General features: G+C 43.4%; 1 protein-coding gene across 12 annotated transcripts in view; it reads right to left on the minus strand.

The window, feature by feature from the left end:
- The window catches only part of RBM47 (RNA binding motif protein 47), a 90,727-nt gene that overhangs the window by 25,482 nt on the left and 45,914 nt on the right, over positions 1-19,331 (minus strand). Inside the window, exon 1 of one of the 12 annotated variants that reach the window (XM_087875449.1) lies at positions 5,233-5,377. The exons of 10 other annotated variants lie outside the window; for them this stretch is intronic. The gene's annotated coding sequence lies outside the window, so the exon portion shown is untranslated. Of the gene's footprint in view, positions 1-5,232; positions 5,378-19,331 lie in introns of those variants that run through there. One more of the 12 variants, XM_034424795.3, reaches the window with a different exon arrangement.

Genomic DNA, 19,331 nt, shown 5'->3' on the forward strand with positions numbered 1-19,331 from the left:
TATTTTTTTCTGTATGTGCACTGAGAGGGTATGCACCAAAGACAAATTCCTTGTGTGTCCAATCACACTTGGCCAAAAAAGAATTCTATTCTATTCTATTCTATTCTATTCTATTCTATTCTATTCTATTCTATTCTATTCTATTCTATTCTATTCCATTCCATTCCATTCCATTCCATTCCACTTATTTCTATTCTATTCTATTCTATTCTATTCTATTCTATTCTATTCTATTCTATTCTATTCTATTCTATTCTATTCTATTCCATTCCATTCCATTCCATTCCATTCCACTTATTTCTATTCTATTCTATTCTATTCTATTCTATTCTATTCTATTCTATTCTATTCTATTCTATTCTATTCTATTCCATTCCATTCCATTCCATTCCATTCCATTCCATTCCATTCCATTCCATTCTATTCTAAAGAAAGTTCGTAAAAAACGGAGCAAACTCACTGAGCAAATGTTTCACTTAACAGAAATTTGGGGCTCCATTGTGGCCATAAGTCAAAGATTACCTAATACCTTCCATCCTGCCCTCCTGTGCTTTGGAGAATAAGTTGACCATCTCCCCCACTTCTCTGTGACAGCCCCTCAAGTACTGGAAGACAGTTATATCTCCCTCCTAATCCTTCTCTTCCTCAGGCTAGACATGTCTCGTTCCCTCACCCATTCATCGTATGTTTTATCCCTCATGCCCTTTATCAATCTTCGTAGCTCTTCTCTGAAAACGTTGCGTCTTTGGATATCAATCAAACAAAAACAGCAGCTTCATCCATATGTCCCAAAGGTGCTTTTTTTTTTTCAAGAGGCAAGTGGACTTTCTGGTTTTTCTTTGAAGATGTTTCACTTCTCATCCAAGAAGCTTCTCCAGTTCTTCAGAAGAGAAACGTCTTCAAAGAAAAACCAGAAAGTCCACTTGCCTCTTGAAAAAGCCACTTTGGGGCAACCATGACCTGGATGATGGAGAATCTCCATAGACATTTAAGACTTCAACTCCCAGAATTCCCCCAACCAACCTCAGGAACTTCCCCACCATCCGGTCAGAGCTGAAGAAGCTTCTTGAATGAGAAGCAAAATATCTTCAAAGAAAAAACAAGACTTGGACTTGGAACAAGACTGTGACTTGGATGGCTGAGAACATCCATAGAAACTCCATCAGTACCCTATTTTCCCCAAAATAAGACCTCCCCTGATAATAAGCCCAATCGGGCTTTTGAGCGCATGGCAATAAGGCCGAGTGCTTATTTCAGAGTTCAAAAAAATATAAGACAGGGTCTTATTTTTGGGGAAACACGGTAGATACAGATGATAGATAAATAGTAAGATGGATGGATGGATGGATGGATGGATGGATAGATAGATCGATCGATAGATAGATAGATAGATAGATAGATAGATACAGTTAGAAATAGGAGAGAGAGAGAGAGAGAGAGAGAGAGAGAGAGATACCCTGTTCCCCCCAAAATAAGACCTCCCCTGATAATAAGCCCAATCAGGCTTTTGAGAGCATGGCCATAAGGCCAAGCGCTTATTTCAGGGCTCAAAAAAATATAAGACAGGGTCTTATTTTCGGGGAAACACGGTAGATACAGATGATAGATAAATAGTAAGACGGATAGATAGATAGATAGATAGATAGATAGATAGGTAGATAGATAGATAGATATAGAGATATAGAGATAAATAGAGATTAGAGAGAGAGAAAGAAAGAAAGAAAGAAAGAAAGAAAGATAGATAGATAGATAGATAGATAGATAGAGAGATAGAGAGATAGAGAGATAGAGAGATAGAGAGATAGAGAGATAGAGAGATAGAGAGATTAGAGAGAGAGGGAAAGATAGATAGATAGAGATAAATGGATAGATTAGAGAGAGAGAGAGAAAGACAGACAGACAGACAGACAGATAGATAGATAGATATAGAGATGTAGAGATAAATAGAGAGATTAGAGAGAGAGAGAGAAAGACAGACAGACAGACAGACAGACAGACAGATAGATAGATAGTTAGATAGATAGATAGATAGATAGATGATATAGACATAGACAGATACCCTATTTCCCCCAAAATAAGACATCCCCTGATAATGAGCCCAATCGGGCTTTTGAGCGCATGGCAATAAGGCCAAGCGCTTATTTCAGGGTTCAAAAAAAAATGTAAGACCGGGTCTTATTTTCGGGGAAACACAGTACTTCTTATGGATAAAAAAAAAGCTGGGTTTCTTTGCAAAGAAAAATCAGCGAGGCCTAAAATGTCAGCGTTTTGCTACGTTCAACTTCCTCCTCTCGGTCTTGAACTCTCGCGGGCGTGCAGTCATCCCGTCCTATACACACACACACACTCTCTCTCACACACACACGGGTTCTTTTTCACCTTGTGTGCTCAAAAGTCAAGTATCCTTGAGTTATTCATTAATTAGCGTGCGGAGATCAGGCTTCAAGCTGCCTGAGATTGCCTCTGTGCAGAGAAAGGGGAGAAAGGGCCACTGGAGTGAAACTTATAATTACGGCCGGGAAAATTGTTACCACATCATCAAAACTGAGTTGAAGATTGTGTGGCAATCCGGTTCCCTGATCTCTGGAACGGCGAAGACTGTACAAACCTTTGAACCCTCTGGCTGAAATGCTGAAATAAGCGTTATCGGCGCTGGGGACCGAGTGTCCCTTGAAATTAGCTTGCCCTGCTCTTCACACAGGTAGGCCCTTGACCGAGGGTGGCATTCACTGACCTTCGCTACCCGTTCGCAAATGTGAGTGCGCATGCGCAGGACCTTCCGCACATGTGCAGAGCGTCAAAAATGGGACGTGATGACGTCCGGGTGGGTGGGCGGAGCCTCCTGCCACCGCCGCTACCAGTTTGCCCGAACCGGATAGAACCGGTTGAATACTACTACTGCCCTCAACAAAAACAGCGCCCCGACTAGACCGTTCGAAGTTACGACGCTGGAAACAAAGGACTTAAGACCGGTTTTCATGCTTACGACCATCGAAGCAGCTCCGAAAATTTGGACGCTGAGCAACTGGTTTCTATTTATGACCATTGCTGTAATCCTGGGGTCACGCGATCCCCTTTTGCGTCCTTCTGACAGGCAAAGTCAATGGGGAAGATGGATTCGCTTAACAACCGTGTTACTAATTTAAGGAACTGCAGTGATTCAAAATTCATTTAACTGTCTCTCTTAGCAGTAGAAATTTTGGGCTCAGTTTTTGTCACATATGTTGAGATCTCTCTCCCTCCCTCCCTGCCCCTTCTCTCTCCTTCTCTTCCTCTTTCTCCCTCCCTCCCTCTCCCCCTCTCCCTGTCTCTCCCTCTCTCTCTCCATTCCGTCTCCCTCTCTTCCACCCTCTCTCTCTCCCTCTCTCCTTGTCTCTCCCTCTCCCTCTCCCCCTCTCCATTCCCTGTCTCCCTCTCTTCCACCCCCTCTCTCTCCCTCTCCCTCTCTCCCTGTCTCTCCCTCCCCCTCTCCCCCTCTCCCTCTCTTCCACCCTCTCTCTCCCCTCCTCTCTCCCCCTCTCCCTCTCTCCGTTTCTCCCTCTCCCCCTCTCTCTCCATTCCCTGTCTCCCTCTCTTCCACCCTCTCTCCCTCCCTCCCTCTCCCTCTCCCTCTCTCCTTGTCTCTCCCTCTCTCTCCATTCCCTGTCTCCCTCTCTTCCACCCCCTCTCTCTCCCTCTTCCTCTCTCCCTGTCTCTCCCTCCCCCTCTCCCCCTCTCCCTCTCTTCCACCCTCTCTCTCCCCTCCTCTCCCCCTCTCCCTCTCTCCGTTTCTCCCTCCCCCCCTCTCTCCATTCCCTGTCTCCCTCTCTTCCACCCTCCCTCCCTCCCTCCCTCCCTCTCCCTCTCCCTCTCTCCTTGTCTCTCCCTCTCTCTCCATTCCCTGTCTCCCTCTCTTCCACCCTCCCTCCCTCCCTCTCCCTCCCCCTCTCCCTCCCTCTCTCTCATATGGTAAAATGTTTAACCAGGCAAAAGATCCTTTCAAGAATACGCATATATTTAATGGGGTTCAGCAGATATGAGGATAAATCACCTCTAATTTTAAAGTTGGATTTGAGTGAAAAGCAAAACACGTTAAAAAAAAAAAAAAAGTTAGGGCTTCATCCTTTTTCTGAATGGAGAGAAGTGAAATGAAATCAAGCAGAGATCTGGAAATCTAAATCCTTGAAAAATCATTGTTTTTGTAGCATAAGGAAAACATCCTTAAAATATCCGGGCAGATCGTAGGCCACCTGTTAATCTTTTAAGAAGAACAGCGTGTGAATTAATGAAACCTCGAGCCGTTTCAGAGAACCCGAGTCCTTCTTTTCCCTTGCCAGCGGAACTCAAATCACAACTTTTCATATAATCTTTCCGGAAAATTGAAATGCTCTATTAAAATATGAAACTGCTCCGAAGACTTATTTCAAACAATAAGCCGAAACTCTTCTCTGTTTTGGAATCTTAAGGGCTTCCTTAAGAACTGAACATTTTGGTCGGCTTTCTTTTATATTCGTATGCGGAAGGTGTTTTAAAAACGAAACCTTTAGAAAAATAATGGAACAAACTGTGGGTCCTTAAATCAACACCAGGGCAAGTTTTTCTTGACGCGAAACTGAGATAATTCTTCTTCTTTTTTTTTTTTTGGCTACAGTGAAAGTTCCTTTTCCAACTTTGAAAGTTCCTTTAAAAGTAAAGCCCAGCGCACCCAGTCAAGTGCCTCAAGAAAAAAACCCCACAATCTTATTTTTTACCCAACCCAACAACTCCTGTTTTCACATCGTTCAACAGCAAAGGAACAAGCTTAGCCCCCCTTCAATCCCGAAAACCCCAAACGTAATAATGCTTTGACTGTTTTCCAATCTCAGGACCAACTCCATCAGATCGGCCTGAAAAAACAAACTACTCCAAGAGATGAACAGGCTCCCCATAAAAGAGAAGAACAGAAGGCGAATTTGTCCTCTTTTTGGTTTCAAAGAATGGCAACTTGACTTTAAGTGCGTTCAGTCTGGGGGGAAAAAAAATTCCATTATTCCCATTGCATTTTTGAAGGCTTCTGAACCCGGCACACTCGCGTTGAAGTGGCTTGAGATTTCTCCCCCTTTTGTGACTTCACCCTACCCTCAAATTCTTTCCTTCTTCTTCTCCTAATCCCAAAGAGGAACATATTTTGAACAATCACCCATGCATTTATAACCTTAGCGGTTCATGTAACATGAAGCAGACACTTACGTTGCAAAGAAATTTTCCACTCACCTGGCCAGTACCCGCAACAGGTGAGTTCTACTTCTACCTTTGCCAGAATAACCTTTTTCCTCAAGTCACGAGGTTTGGGTAACGTTATTATACAGGGACGCATATCACTTTATTGGTCAATGAGCTTCGGTGATTTAAATTCCACGGCTGAAGTTTGCTCGGGGCGCCCAAAGAGGTAGGAGGAGGAGGAGGAGGTGGAACGGAAAGGACCAACTCCCACCCACCCACCCACTCACTCACCCCTCTGAGAAAGTTTAGCGCAGCACTTTGCAAAAGTAATTGAGAAATCCATCTGGTTGTTGTTGTTTTTTTAAATAACTGTGGCTGTTTGAAGCCGAAGGGAAAAAAAAAAGGCAGAGGCACTGACATTATTTTTTTTTCACCTTAAGGAATTAGAAAAAGATAAATCCAATTTGGTAAAAAAAGGGGAAGGGGAAAGGAAAAAAGAAGAAAAAAAAAAGAAGAGTGAATCATATACAAACAAGGCTTTTCTCGCACAACGGCTGAGCAAATAGTTGGTGTGACTCAAAACAGATAAGATGAAGGAAGAGGAGGAGGGAATTTTGCTTGGCAGCCGGATTTGCTTGCGGGGGGGAAAAAAAAATCCATTTTTATGCCAACTTTAAGGGACCGCTCGAGAGCGTTCTGCTCCACCAGCAGAACTTCAGCCTGAGAGAAAACTAAACAGGAACTAAAACCAGAAGCCCCCACTTCACAGGGTTACAAAACTCCTTGCACTGAGTAACCCAGAATTAGCTACTTCTCAGCAAAAAAAGCAAAAGGAACGTAGGAGCCCCAACACATTTTATGAAGGATCTTCATAATCATCCGTTCCCGGAAACTGCAATTCGCTACATCGGAAACTTTGAATGAAAATACAGATAGCGTTCGACTTACAACCTATTGCCTAGCGACCGAAGTTATAACGGCATGGAAAAAAGTGACTTATCACCAATTTTTCACACTTGCGACCGTTGCAGCATTTCCAGGTACCGTTGTTCACACTTACGACCACTGCATAAGATCCCTACGTGATCAAAATTTGGAGGCTTGGCAATGGACTCATATTTATGACGGTTGCAATGTCCCGGTTGCGACCTTCTGACGAGCAAAGTCAAGGGGGAAGCCAGATTCACTTAACAACCGTGGGACTAACTTAATCACAGTGATTCACTTAACAACGGTGGCAAGAAAGGTCGTAAAGCGGGGGGAAACTCACTTAACAACTGTCTCACTTAGCAACAGGGATTTTGGGCTGAACTGTGTTCATCAACCGAGTACAACCTGTTGGAAAACAACACTGCTAAATTTCTGCTTTAAAAAAAATAATAAATTTTGCCACCTCTCTGTGTGACTGTGATAATAATTCTCTTACAACGTCAGCAAACAAGGAATCCATCATGGAGAGAAATGCACAGCTAGTCCTCGACTTACGGCCGCCATCGAGCCCCAAATTTCTGCGGCTAAGCGAGACATTCGTTAAGTGGCTTTTGCTGCGTTTTACAACCGTTCTTTCCACCGCCGTTAAGCGAGCCACTGCAGTTGATAAGTGAGTAACCCGGTTGTTAAGTGAACCTGTCTTCCTCGTTGACTTCGCTTGTCAGAAGGGGATCACTGCAACCGTCATAAATATGAGTCAGCTGCCAAGCATCTGAATTTTGATTATGCAACCACAGGGTTGCTGCAACCGTCATAAGAGTGAAAAACGGTCGTAAGTTTCATTTTTCAGAGCCGTTGTAACCTTGAATGAACCACTATAAGTTGAGGGCTACCTGTATTGCTATTTTAGTAAAGAGAAATGCAATTTCTCACCCTACACAATGCTTCCGTCAAGTAAACCACCGCAATTTTTAGAACTAACCTCACAAGTTACTTAAAACTTGTTGGTTTTATCTTTATCCTTCTTTATCTTTTATTAGATTTATATACCGTCCTTCTCCTTTCGGACTCAGGGCGGTGAACAGCCAAAATAAAAACATTTGTACACAAAAATTAAAATAATTTTAAAAATAATTAAATGAAATTTGGCCCATAATTTAAAACATTTCAATTAAAAATCAGTATCAAACTTTAAAAACAACATGGAATCAGGCCTGCCCGGATAACTGAAAAAAGTAAGTTTTTAGGGCCCGACGAAAAGTCCGGAGGTCTGGGATCACTTGTATCTCTGGGGTTAGATCGTTCCAGAGGGTAGGTGCCACCACAGAGAAGGCTCTCCCCGTGGGGGTCGCCAGCCGACATTGTCTGGCTGACGGCACCCTGAGGAGGCCCTCTCTGTGGGAGCGAACCGGCCGGTGGGAGGCAATTGGTGGCAGAAGGCGGTCCCGTAAGTACCCCGGCCCTAAGCCATGGAGCGCTTTAAAGGTGGTCACCAACACCTTGAAGCGCACCCGGAAGTCCACCGGAAGCCAATGCAGCTCGCGCAGGAGAGGTGTCATGTGGGAGCGCCCCGTCGCTCCCATAATCCCCCGCGCGGCCGCATTTTGCAACAGTTGGAGCCTCCGGGTGCACCCCAAAGGGAGCCCCATGTAGAGAGCATTACAATAGTCCAGACGAGAAGTGACGAGTGCTTGAGTGACCGTGCGTAGGGAATCCCGATCTAGAAAGGGACGTAACTGGCGTATCAGGCGAACCTGATAGAAAGCCCCCCTGGCCATGGCCGTCGTATGCTCTTCTAAAGACAGCCGTGCCTCCAGGAGGACGCCCAAGTTGCGAACCCTTTTCGTGGGGGCCAATGATTCGCCCCCAATAACCAGCGATGGCACCAGCTGGCTATACCGGGAAGTCGACAGCCACAGCCACTCGGTCTTGGAAGGGTTGAGTCGAAGCCTGTTTCTCCCCATCCAGACCCGCCGATATTAAAACTTGCCCATTCAGCAAGCTAAAAACACTTCAGCCAGCAAGTGGAAAGAAGGAGGGGGGAGAGAAAAAGCCAGTTCTGAAATATCACAAATTATCAACAGTTGTAGGTCCTCCTCCCACACACGAGGTTTAAACGAGTAGCACGACAATTCGGCCTCCCGTTTTAGAATGAGCAATGGACGCGGACACACACTCCTTCCCAGCAAGGAATTTGGGCCTTTGTTCCGATGTTTGAAAGGAAGGAGGGAATCCAGGCGGACATCTTAGGAAGTCAAAAGTTCAGCAGAGGGAGAACAAAACTTCAGTATTTCAGCGTGTCCATTGAAGGGAGTTCTTCGAAGGCTACAATATTATCTGAAAGAGCCCTCCACATTTCGTGTACCTTGCCGTTTACAAAACACCAGAGTCATGCACAAACAAACGAAGGCTAATATTTTCCCCCCTTTTTCTTTCTGGGAGACCTGCCAACTCGACACGATAATGTAACGAAAAAGTAATGTTGTCTTTGCAAATATGTGCTTACAGCATGTGAAGAAATTCAGGTTGGACACAAGACGGAAAGTAAGGGACATCATTCCTCAAGCTTACTCTATATCTGAAATTGTATTGGGTCTCTTGCTTAAGCAGGGGGTTGGACTAGAAGACCTCCATGGTCCCTTCCAACTCTATTCTGATTGATTGATATCCAGGCTCCAAGCTTTGGTAGATTTCATATTTCTCCTTCCCGTAATATTTGGGCCTCTCCTATTGTACCGAGTGAAATGTGCAAACCTATCATCATCCTTTGGCTGGGTTGATTTACGATCATCCACATTGTCAATCAAAAGAGCGTGCGCATTTCCAACTTTCCCAGCATCCTTGATCAGAAAAACATCTTACAGTATAAAACGGGGAATGGGGCCAAAGCAAGAAAATGAATAAAATTTGACCAGAGGTCTCCATAGGAAAGAATATTTGTAGCTCAGTCTTGAACTCTAGGGACCTTGGCGGTCACTGAGCTTGAAGAAGAGGGGAATGAGATTTGCAGAGATTTGCAGAGAGGAGGAGGAGAAGGAGGAGAAGGAGGAGAAGAAGAAGCAGGAGGTGGAGGAGGAGAAGGAGAAGGAGAACGAGGAGAAGGAGAAGGAGAAGAGGGAGAAGAAGAAGGAGGAGGAGGAGGAGGAGAAGAAGAAGCAGGAGGAGGAGAAGAAGAAGCAGAAGGAGAAGAAGGAGGAGGAGGAGAAGGAGAAGGAGAAGGAGGAGAAGGAGAAGGAGAAGAGGGAGAAGAAGGAGGAGGAGGAGAAGAAGAAGCAGGAGGAGGAGGAGAAGAAGGAGAAGGAGAATGAGGAGAAGGAGAAGGAGAAGAGGGAGGAGAAGGAGGAGGAGGAGGAGAAGAAGCAGGAGGAGGAGAAGAAGAGGGAGAAGAAGAAGGAGGAGGAGGAGAATAAGAAGAAGGAGAAGGAGAAGGAGAAGGAGAAAAAAGAAGAAGAAGAAGGAGAAGGAGAAGAAGGAGAAGAAGAAGAAGAAGAAGAAGAAGAAGAAGAAGAAGAAGAAGAAGAAGAAGAAGAAGAAGAAGAAGAAGAAGAAGAAGAAGAAGAAGAAGAAGAAGAAGAAGAAGGCTGGAGTCCTTGGAGTGCTTTCTGATCTTGGTCGTTTTCTTGCAGACCCTGCCTCAACAAACTAGGTCAAGATTATCAATGCAATGAGTGAGCAAACCTCACTCCCTTCTAGCATGGATGACGTTAGGTAACTAGCCATTTGTCTGAAATGGTATACGGTCTCCCTGCTTGAGCAAGGGGTTGGACTAGAAGATCTCCAAGATCCCTTCCAACCCTGTTATTCTGACATATTTCATGATGGTTTGAGATTCCGGTCCTTGAAAGAGGGCCTAGCACAGGCCCAAAATAGGTTAGCAATCAGGTTGATCATTCACATCTTCAAAAATCATTAGCTGGCCAGTCAAGAGAGCAACCGAGTCGAAGTAAAACAACTCTGGAAGTAAACACCTGACTCGGCTCTGAACTCTCCCCTCCAAAAACGATGAAGCTTGACGTCTTCAAAACAACTTTGAGGTTGTTGAGAACTCAACGGAGTTCAAAGGGTGGGTGGGGGGAAACGAACACCAACCACTTTTGATATGGGTGGGGGAAAAAACCCGATTTAAGGACAGCATCTTGCGTTTTGTACTGTGTTTCCCCGAAAATAAGACCCTGTCTTATATTTTTTTGAACCCTGAAATAAGCGCTTGGCCTTATTACCATGCGCTCAAAAGCCTGATTGGGCTTATTATCAGGGGAGGTCTTATTTTGGGAAAACAGGGTATCTGTCTATGTCTATCTATCTATATCTATCTATCTATCTATCTATCTATCTATCTATCTATCTATCTATCTATCTATTTATCTATCTATCTATTTATCTATCTATCTATCTCTATCTAACCTATCTCTATCTATTTATCTCTATCCGTATCTATCTATCTATCTATCTATCTATCTATCTATCTATCTATCTATCTATCTATCTATCTATCTATCTATCTTCTGTATCTACCGTGTTTTCCCGAAAATAAGACCCTGTCATATTTTTTTGAACCCTGAAATAAGTGCTTGGCCTTATTACCATGCGCTCAAAAGCCTGATTGGGCTTATTATCAGGGGATGTCTTATTTTGGGGGAAACAGGGTATCTGTCTATGTCTATCTATCTATATCTATCTATCTATCTATCATCTATCTATCTATCTATCTATCTATCTATCTATCTATCTATCTATCTATCTATCTATCTCTATCTCTATCTAACCTATCTCTATCTATTTATCTCTATCTCTATCTATCTATCTATCTATCCATCCATCCATCCATCCATCCATCTTACTATTTATCTATCATCTATATCTACTGTGTTTCCCTGAAAATAAGACCCTGTCTTATATTTTTTTGAACCCTGAAATAAGCGCTTGGCCTTATTACCATGCACTCAAAAGCCTGATTGGGCTTATTATCAGGGGATGTCTTATTTTGGGGGAAACAGGGTATCTGTCTATGTCTATCTATATCTATCTATCTATCTATCTATCTATCTATCTATCTATCTATCTATCTATCTATCTATCTATCTCTATCTAACCTATATCTATTTATCTCTAACTGTATCTATCTATCTATCTATCTATCTATCTATCTATCTATCTATCTATCTATCTATCTATCCGTCTTACTATTTATCTATCATCTGTATCTACCATGTTTTCCCGAAAATAAGACCCTGTCTTATATTTTTTTGAACCCTGAAATAAGAGCTTGGCCTTATTGCCATGCGCTCAAAAGCCCGATTGGGCTTATTATCAGAGTTTCACTTCTCATCTAAGAAGCTTCTTCAACTCTGACAGGATGGTGGGGAAGGGAAGGATTTGCATTCCTTGCAGACAGCTGGTCATTTGCATCCTTTTGGACAGTCGTTGAGGCCACTTGGAGGTTTATCTGTGTCCTCAGGGTCACCTGAGTGGTGCAAATGCTTCCTGTACTCTGCATTTTTTCCCCTCTGGAAATCCATTCCTACTCCCACACCGTTCTAAGGTTGTTCATCCCAAATTGCATAGCTAAAAGTCTGTAGAGATTCTCAGTCCTCCAGGTCACAGTTGTCCCAAAAGTGCTTTTTCAGGAGGCAACTGGACTTTCTTGTTTCTTCTTTGAAGATGTTTCGCTCCTCATCCAAGGAGCTTCTTCAGCTTTGACTGGATGGTGAGGAATGGAAAGATTGATACTCCTTGCAGACAGCTGGTCATTTGCATCCTTTGAGAGAGTCCTTAAGGCCACTTGTAGGTTTGTCTGTGTTATCAAAGAGGCCATCTATGTCAAAATTGAACAGCCCTCTCGCAACAGAGGAGGAGGGATACGACATCATCTGTCTCCAGTCTACAACGAAGTCCATTCAGTAGTTCCAAGAAGGCTCCACACCCACTTACATCACTCAGGTGACCCTGAGGACATAGATAAACCTCCAAGTGCTTCAACGATCCTCTAAAAGGATGCAAATGCCCAGCTGTCTGCAAGGAATATCAATCCTTCCCTTCCCCACCATCCTGACAGAACTGAAGAAGCTTCTCGGATGAGAAGGCAAAACGTCTTCAAAGGAAAAACCAGAAAGTCCAGTTGCCTCCTGAAAACGCACCTTTGGGACAACCATGACCTGGATGACTGAGAATCGACAGACTTTGGGAACTAGGAAGGTTTCTAATCCGAGGTGGGACTTTTGAACCGTGGGGATCTAGCGAGAGATTAAGGGATTACTGGTTGGACATTCTGGGAGAACGGTGTTATTTGGCTGCTCACTTTTGGAGAAAAACACTTCTGTTTCTTCCTTGAAAAAAAAAGGAAGGCTAGGAGTTACAGATAGAGATTAACAGAGTTGGAAGGGACCTTGTAGGTCATCTAGTCCAACCCCCCACCCAAGCAGGAGACCCTACACCATTTCTGACAGATGGCAGTCCAATCTCTTCTTGAAAGCCTCCAGTGATGAAGCTCCCACAACTTCCGAAGGCAACTGTTCCATGGGTTGATTGCTCTCACTGTTGGAAATTCCTCCTTATTTCTAGGTTGAATCTCTCCTTGATCAGTTTCCATCAGTTATTCCTTGTCTGGCCTTCAGGTGCTTTGGAGAATAGCTTGACCCCCTTCCTCCTCTCTGTAGCAGCCCCTCAAATATTGGAAGACTGCTATCATGTCTCCCCTGGTCTTCCTCTTCACTAGACTAGCCAGGCCCAGTTCCTGCAACCGTTCATTGTATGTTTTAGCCTCCAATCCCCTCATCATCCTGGTTGCTCTTCTCTGCACTCTTTCTAGAGTCTCAACGTCTTTTTTGTAGTGTGGTGACCAAAACTGGTTGCAGTACTCTAGGTGTGGTCTTACTAAGGCTTTATAGAGTGGTATTCGTACCTTCCTTGATCTTGATTGTATCCCTCTGTTCATGCAATTTAGGAATGCATTATTGGCTCGCAGCTCCTTGCGTATCACAACAGTTTCAGTCTCTGTTCTTCTTCTTCTCCACCCAACCATCAAGAGGCTCAAGAGTTGTCCACAATTCAGATTATTACTTAGACTTTGGAAGTCTTGGGGGCGTGGTTTATATAACTTTCACCTTGGCGTCAACATACAGGAAGTCCTCAACTTACAACAGTTCACTTAGGGACGGTTCGAAGTTACAACCGCACTGAAAAAAGGGACTTGTGAACGTTTTTCACACTTATGACCGTTGCCGCATCCCCATGGTTCTGTCTGAAGACGTCTCCGTGGTCATGTGGCCGGCATGATTATACACCAAAGTCGCATGGAACGCTGTTACCTTCCCACCAAAAGCAGTCCCTATTTTTCTACTTGCATTTTTTACCTGCTTTCAAACTGCTAGGTTGGCAGAAGCTGGGACAAGTAACGGGAGCTCACCCTGTTACGCGGCACTAGGGATTCGAACCGCTGAACTGCTGACCTTTCGATCGACAAGCTCAGCATCTTAGCCACTGAGCCACCATGTCCCAAGTAGAGTAGAGTAGAATAGAACAAAATTAGAAATAATAGAGTAGAATAGAATAGAATTAGAAATAATAGAGTAGAGTAGAATAGAACAAAATTAGAAATAATAGAGTAGAGTAGAATAGAATAGAATTAGAAATAATAGAGTAGAGTAGAGTAGAATAGAATAGAATTAGAAATAATAGAGTAGAATAGAATTAGAAATAATAGAGTAGAGTAGAATAGAATAGAATTAGAAATAATAGAGTAGAGTAAATAGAATTAGACATAATAGAGTAGAGTAGAATAGAATAGAATTAGAAATAATAGAGTAGAGTAGAATAGAATAGAATTAGAAATAATAGAGTAGAGTAGAATAGAATAGAATAGAATTAGAAATAATAGAGTAGAGTAGAATAGAATTAGAAATAATAGAGTAGAGTAGAGTAGAATAGAATAGAATTAGAAATAATAGAGTAGAGTAGAATAGAATTAGAAATAATAGAGTAGAGTAAATAGAATAGAATTAGAAATAATAGAGTAGAGTAAATAGAATTAGACATAATAGAGTAGAGTAGAATAGAATAGAATTAGAAATAATAGAGTAGAGTAGAATAGAATTAGAAATAATAGAGTAGAGTAGAGTAGAATAGAATAGAATTAGAAATAATAGAGTAGAGTAGAATAGAATAGAATAGAATTAGAAATAATAGAGTAGAGTAGAGTAGAATAGAATTAGAAATAATAGAGTAGAGTAGAGTAGAATAGAATTAGAAATAATAGAGTAGAGTAGAATAGAATAGAATTAGAAATAATAGAGTAGAGTAGAATAGAATTAGAAATAATAGAGTAGAGTAGAGTAGAATAGAATAGAATTAGAAATAATAGAGTAGAGTAGAATAGAATAGAATAGAATTAGAAATAATAGAGTAGAGTAGAGTAGAATAGAATTAGAAATAATAGAGTAGAGTAGAGTAGAATAGAATTAGAAATAATAGAGTAGAGTAGAGTAGAATAGAATTAGAAATAATAGAGTAGAGTAGAATAGAATAGAATTAGAAATAATAGAGTAGAGTAGAGTAGAGTAGAATAGAATTAGAAATAATAGAATAGAATAGAATAGAATAAGAAATAATAGAGTAGAGTAGAGTAGAATAGAACAGAACAGAATTAGAAATAATAGAGTAGAGTAGAGTAGAGTAGAGTAGAGTAGAGTAGAATAGAATAGAATAGAATAGAATAGAATAGAATAGAATAGAATAGAATAGAATAGAATAGAATAGAATAGAATAGAATAGAAAAAATAGAATTACAGAGTTGGAAAGGACCTTGGAGGTCCTGCTCAAGCAGGAACTCCTATACCAGTTCAGACCAATGGTTGTCCACTCTCTTCTTAAAAACCTCCAGTGTTGATGCACCCACAACTCCTGGAAGCAAATAAAGATAAATAGCTACCAACTTGAAGAGCAGCGGTCAACGGCCACGTCACATTCATGGATATAGTTAGGCACCAAAGAAACACAGATTACTTCGCATTAAGAATTTGGTGCATTTATTATCTAGTAGATCCATCTGCTTTTCATTCCAGGTCCCATCCTCCCACCTGATTCAACCAGCCTCAACCATTTTTGCTACGTGGATCTATTCTAGCACATGGCCAATCCGAACATTAACCTGATCTGAACAAACCGGCGCATCTCCGCTTTTGAAAGCTGGGCAGATCAGTGCCAAGACACCGGTACCGACCACTGACGTGCCAGCTTCAACGCCGCGCCGTGAAGTCACCCCGCGGTGCCAGCTGCAAATTTACCAAGCGATTCATCCCCGTTGAGTCTACGAAAACCAAATTGCGAAGAGCGTCTGACTTGAATCGTGACCCTGATCTAAGTAAGACCACAAACTTCTCTCTTATGGATATTATGAGTTGGGACTCAAGGGAAGAACATTAACCTGGTTGGTTTCGTTGCTTGGCCCTGGTAAGAACGTGGCTTGTTTTGCAGCCCAGGATGTGACATCCAAGACTAATTTAAACCTTGTTATCTGTTGCTGGTTTACATTAATTTTGTGAGCTTTGGCAAGGTCCTTGTCTCCTCCTTCTGTTAAATTGTACGTACTGTGTTCAGATCTTGAACCAATATTTACAGGTATCTCTAATATTTATCTCCGATATTAGTCCCGTCAATAATTCAACCCTGCCCATAAATCAGTATTTTCTCAATCTTGAAGATGTGTGGACTTCAACAACTCCCAGAATTCTCCAGCCATTCAACATGTTACTCATGTAATTTCTATTGCTCAGAAACTGCACCGTCTTCATAACTTGTGCAATACAATAATGCCACTTTTCACTTCTCCAATCTATTCCTGACTTAACCCCTGTAAAGAATGACTTACAAGGAAGGGATAAGAGGCCGGCTACTCCTATTTTTGTTTGGGATGTTCTGATCCAGCCTTAGAAGAAGCAAGAAATAGCCCCCATGGTCACGAAACACCCCTCTTTATTTACCTCTTGTGAATTAATGGCATTCACCCACCGAAAAGTCCAGGCACGTGTCCTGCAAGGAGTTAACCACAGTAACATACCTTATCAGTTCCTTGCAAGGCCGGGAGCTCCCAGCCGAAAGGCTGCAAATTAAGTTCTGGCCAGCAAGAAACACAATGAGCAAAATCTTCAGAAATACGAACGGTTGTCTCCTACAACCACGACTTCCCCTTTCCTTCTATTTATTCTCCAGCCAGGGAGGGGCCATTCAGCATCCACTTGTGCCTTGCTTCCTGAGTCGACTCCTTGTCCTCCGTTGTTCACCTCTCCTAACTGCTCTGTGCATACGTGCATCTGGAACAGGCCCCAGCTGCTCTTCCTCCTCACTCATCTCAGCCTCCAAAGGCAGCTGCCTCTCCGGTGGCTGGGAAATGTCGGACGGCCCTGGCTCTATCTCTGCGTCCGACACAGAGCATCCATCAGAGCCTTCCCCAGACTCCAGGACGGCCCAAGTTCCTTCCCAACCTCCTCATTGTCCGAGTCTGCTGCCAGCTCTGCTGGCAGCTAGCAGATCACAACAAGGGAACACTCTTCTCTTGTATAAAATGTAGTATTGGCGAGTTCCTTTTACATATAGAAACTCTTTTTTTTTGGTCTCTACTACTGTATGTTTCTTCTTCATTGCATGTCAATATATTTCACAGCTTGTTCAAACAAGCAGACGATGAGGAGGTTGGGGAGGAATTTGGGCCAGTGCTGGAGTCTGGGGAAGACTCTGATGGATGCCCTGCGTCGGAAGCAGAGATAGAGCCAGGGCCGTCCGACATTTCCCAGCCACCGGAAAGGCAGCTGCCTTTGGAGGCTGAGATGAGTAAGGAGGAAGAACAGCTTGGGCCTGTTCCAGATGCACGAATGTGCAGAGCAGTTAGAAGAGGTAAACAACGGAGGACAAGGAGTCGACTTGGGAAGCAAAGCACACGTGGAAATATTATGTAATCACGTCCCATTTCTCCACGTTTTTGACACTCTGTGCATGCACGGAAGGCCCTGTGCATGCACAGAGGTGGTGCGTGCGAGCGAAGCGAACCGGTAGCGAAGGTAAGTGAATGCCACTCCTGTTTATGACCCCTTTTCACCTTTACAATCACAAATGGCTGTGGAACCTTCTTACAGTCTCCTCAGCAGTTCCAAGAAGGCTCCACCACCCCCTCTGCGCCACTCAGGTGACCCTGAGGACACAGACAAACCTCCAAGTGGCCTCAACGACTCTCTGAAAAGAATGCAAATGACCAGCTGTCTGCAAGGAGTATCAATCCTTCCGTCCTCCACTATTCAGTCAGAGCTTCTTGGAATGAAGCTTCTTGGAATGAGAAGTGAAATGTCTTCAAAGAAAAACCTGAAAGTCCGGTTGCCTCTTGGAAAAAAAAAGAGTCACCTTTGGGACGAGTAGTGAGAGGAACTTCCTGCGTGTAGGTCAGTTCTACTGCTAGTTAATTTAGCAGAAATGGTAAAACAGAAGACCCAAAATTGAAGGTGCATTCCCCCAAAAAACCACATTTCACAACACAGAAGGTTTTTTTTAATTATTTGAATCTTTCTCTTCCTGCTGAGAATGAGACATTTCGAATCTGGAAGGAAAGGACATCGAACTTCACGAGGGAAACAAGATGCCATTTCCTGCAAGCGCCTAAATTACAGGGAGTCCTTGACTTATGACCATAACTGAGCTCAAAAGTTACATCGCTAAGCGGAGCATTTGTTAAGTGAGTTTTGCCCCTTTTTTCCCACCTTTCTTGCCCCCGTTGTTAAGTGAATCGCTGCAGTTGATAAGTTAGTAACGTGGTTGTTAAGTGAATCCGGCTTCCTCCATGGTCAGAAGTTTGCAAAAGTTGATCACATGACCCCGGGACACTGCAGCCGTCATAAGTATGAATCAGTTGTCAACTATCGAAATTTTAATCATGGGGATAGTGCAACGGGTTTAAGTGTGAAAAATAGTGAAAAATATTCCAGTGCTGTTGTAACTCCAATGGTCACTAAATGAACTGCTGTAAGCCGAGGATAGTCCCTGACTTACAACAGTTCATTTAGTGACCAAAGTTACAACGCCGCTGAAAAAAAAGTGACTTACGATCCTTTTTCACACATACGACCGTGGCCGCATCCCCCTTGTGATCAAAATTCACTTGTTTGGCAAGCGACTCATCTTTATGACCGTCGCAGTGTCCCCAGAGGGGGAGGGGGGGTCATGCCCTCCCCTTTTGAGACCTTCTGACAAGCCAAGTCAACGGGGAAGCCAGATTCGGTGCGGCTGACTTAGCAACGACTTAAACAAATGTTTCACTCCGCCACCTAAATTTTGGGCTCAACAGCGGTCGTAATACCGAGGCCTAAGACCTGTCTATCAATACGGCCTTCAGCCCACGGGGGAAAAAAATAACGTGGATCTCCATTGTTGATTCTGTTGATTAAATAAACAGGGGAGATGAGCGGATGGCACCTTGGTTTAATTGTGTAATTAGGTGACTCTGGACTTTTGTTGCCTTAAGTAGAGTTAAGCTTCAGGTCTCGATGACAGAGTTTTTCAACGTTCAAGCTTTCCACCACCGGTTTCTGGCAGCTCCTCCCTTGACCCAGGAATACAAGCCTTACCACTGAGGAACCCAGAACTTCCTGTTAGGAGTAAACTAACGCACGTTTGCGCGTAGTCATATTTGTGGCCACACTTATACATGAAGTCATTCAAATGAAGCTGGTTTCCGCTTAAAGAAACCCAACAACATTCATACCTTCTAGATTAGTCTCCCAAAAGAAGATTCGTCACTTCAGTTGCTTCTTCCAAATAAATGGGAGGTTTTACAGGGGTAACGGATTAGAACTCGGTAAACAAGGTTGCCCTAGACCAGTGATGGCTAACCTTTTTGCCATCGCGAGCCAAAACCGGGGGGAGTATGGGGGGGTCACGTGCGTGTGTGCCCACACCCATAATTATATATACCCTACCCCCCACACATGCACGTGAAACACCCCCTCGGTGCTCCCCCCGCTTTGGGCATGCGATGGCACGGTGTGCCCGGTAGGCCCGTTTTTTGCTCTCCCCAGGCTCCAGAGCCTCCCTAGGAGCCTGGGGAGGGCAAAAACAGCTTTTCCCATCCTCCCGGAGGCCTTCAGAGGCTGGAAATGGCCCGTTTTCCTACTTCTGGTGGGTCCAGAAGGCCTGAAAATCAGCTGCCCAGCCCGCACATGTGCGTCAGAGCTGAGCTCACA

The sequence above is a fragment of the Pantherophis guttatus genome, chromosome 8, assembly GCF_059756535.1.
Source record: "Pantherophis guttatus breed Tessera chromosome 8, ASM5975653v1, whole genome shotgun sequence".
NCBI lineage: Eukaryota > Metazoa > Chordata > Lepidosauria > Squamata > Colubridae > Pantherophis > Pantherophis guttatus.